A 2,500-nucleotide genomic window follows, 5' to 3' on the forward strand; every position below is an offset into this window, starting at 1 on the left:
TTAGCAACAGCCCACATATCCCCCGCGGCAGGCCTATGGGCGCCAGGCCAGCGCGCCCCATGGCCAGTCAGGGGGCACCCCCCTAAAGAGCAATAAGTGTCATTGAAGCTCTGGCAGGGGGAGACACTACTAGGTCCCAGCTGTCACCCCCCCTCTAAAAAATTCATTTCTTGGTATTTTGAGCTGAAATTTTGCACAGAGGTTGGCAAAAATCCAATCCAACTTTATTAATTTTTCCAGAATTTTTCGAGGTCGGGAAGTATTTTTTTTTATTTTCCTACCATTAAAAATCGAGGAAATCGGAAAAAATAGGAACCGGCTCGGAATGACCCCAAATTCAGTGGGCAGCCTCATAAAAATATGGCTGATTTTACTGGATTGATTTCATGTGGAAAGCACGACGTTTTGTTGTAGGAATGCGGGAACCCCGGCGGCTCGCCTGCCGCGGCCAGCGACGTCGGGCTGGCCCCTGCAGCGCCTAGCCTCTCCCACGCGGGGGGCAGGCCAGAACGCGGGGGGCCAGGGCCCGAAGGCAGCCCCCCCGCGGGCGAGAGAGCAAGCCAGCAGGGGCTGTCGCCTGCCGCGGCCAGCGACGTCGGGCTGGCCCCTGCAGCGCCTAGCCTCTCCCACGCGGGGGGCAGGCCAGAACGCGGGGGGCCAGGGCCCGAAGGCAGCCCCCCCGCGGGCGAGAGAGCAAGCCAGCAGGGGCTGTCGCCTGCCGCGGCCAGCGACGTCGGGCTGGCCCCTGCCGCGGCCAGCGATGTCGGGCTGTCGCCTGCCGCGGCCAGCGACGTCGGGCTGGCCCCTGCAGCGCCTAGCCTCTCCCACGCAGGGGGCAGGCCAGAACGCGGGGGGCCAGGGCCCGAAGGCAGCCCCCCCGCGGGCGAGAGAGCAAGCCAGCAGGGGCTGTCCGCGCGTCGCGCAGCGCGGCATGGCTGCGGGGGCCGCGCGCGCGCGCCCAAGCGCCCAAGGGCCCCCAAGGGCCCCAGGCCCTCAGGCCCCAGCGCCCCAGCGCCCAGCGCGGGCGGGCGCGCGCGCGCGTGTGGTCTTTGAGGGGCGCCGGCCTGGTGGCTCCCTAAAGAGCAATAAGTGTCATTGCAGCTCTGGCAGGGGGAGACACTACTAGGTCCCAGCTGTCACCCCCCCTCTAAAAAATTCATTTCTTGGTATTTTGAGCTGAAATTTTGCACAGAGGTTGGCAAAAATCCAATCCACCTTCATTAATTTTCCCAGAATTTTTCGAGGTCGGGAAGTATTTGTTTTAATTTTCCTACCATTAGAAATCGAGTAAATCCGCAAAACTAGGAACCGGCCCGGAATGACCCCAAATTCAGTGGGCAGCCTCATAAAAATATGGCTGATTTTACTGGATTGGTTTCATGTGGAAAGCACGACGTTTTCTTGTAGGAATGCGGGAACCCCGGCAGCTCGCCTGCCGCGGCCAGCGACGTCGGGGACGCTGGCCTGCGCTGTCGAGCCCGCGAGGGCTGTCTCCGCGGCAGGCCCCCCCTGAACGGGGCACGACAGGCCACCGCGCTGGCTCGTCCAGCGTCGACAGTCCCTCGTCCAGGTTTCAGATCGCGCCAAGTCGAACCCATGACCTGCTCAAGCCATCGTGCGCTGCCGAATTCGCATCTGCGTGTAGGCTGCCATTCCACGCGGCAGCCCCTGTTTTCGTCAGCGTGCCCCCCTGACGAATTTTCCTGCCTGGCCCAGTCCAGCGTCCAGCCCCTGTTCGTCGAAAAATCTGCACTGCCGATTTTCCACGCGGCAGCCCCTCTTTTCGTCAGCGTGCCCCCCTGACGAATTTTCCTGCCTGGCCCGGCCAGTCCAGCCCCTGTTCGTCGAAAAATCTGCGCTGCCGATTTTCCACGCGGCAGCCCCTCTTTTCGTCAGCGTGCCCCCCTGACGAATTTTCCTGCCTGGCCCGGCCGGTCCAGCATCCAGCCCCTGTTCGTCGAAAAATCTGCGCTGCCGATTTTCCACGCGGCAGCCCCTGTTTTCCTCAGCGTGCCCCCCTGACGAATGTTCGTCGAAAAATCTGCGCTGCCGATTTTCCACGCGGCAGCCCCTCTTTTCGTCAGCGTGCCCCCCTGACGAATTTTCCTGCCTGGCCCGGCCGGTCCAGCCCCTGTTCGTCGAAAAATCTGCGCTGCCGATTTTCCACGCGGCAGCCCCTCTTTTCGTCAGCGTGCCCCCCTGACGAATTTTCCTGCCTGGCCCGGCCGGTCCAGCCCCTGTTCGTCGAAAAATCTGCGCTGCCGATTTTCCACGCGGCAGCCCCTCTTTTCGTCAGCGTGCCCCCCTGACGAATTTTCCTGCCTGGCCCGGCCGGTCCAGCCCCTGTTCGTCGAAAAATCTGCGCTGCCGATTTTCCACGCGGCAGCCCCTCTTTTCGTCAGCGTGCCCCCCTGACGAATTTTCCTGCCTGGCCCGGCCGGTCCAGCCCCTGTTCGTCGAAAAATCTGCGCTGCCGATTTTCCACTCCGCAGCCCCTGTT

The sequence above is a fragment of the Populus nigra genome, chromosome 2 (genome assembly GCF_951802175.1).
Source record: "Populus nigra chromosome 2, ddPopNigr1.1, whole genome shotgun sequence".
In the NCBI taxonomy this organism is placed as follows: domain Eukaryota; kingdom Viridiplantae; phylum Streptophyta; class Magnoliopsida; order Malpighiales; family Salicaceae; genus Populus; species Populus nigra.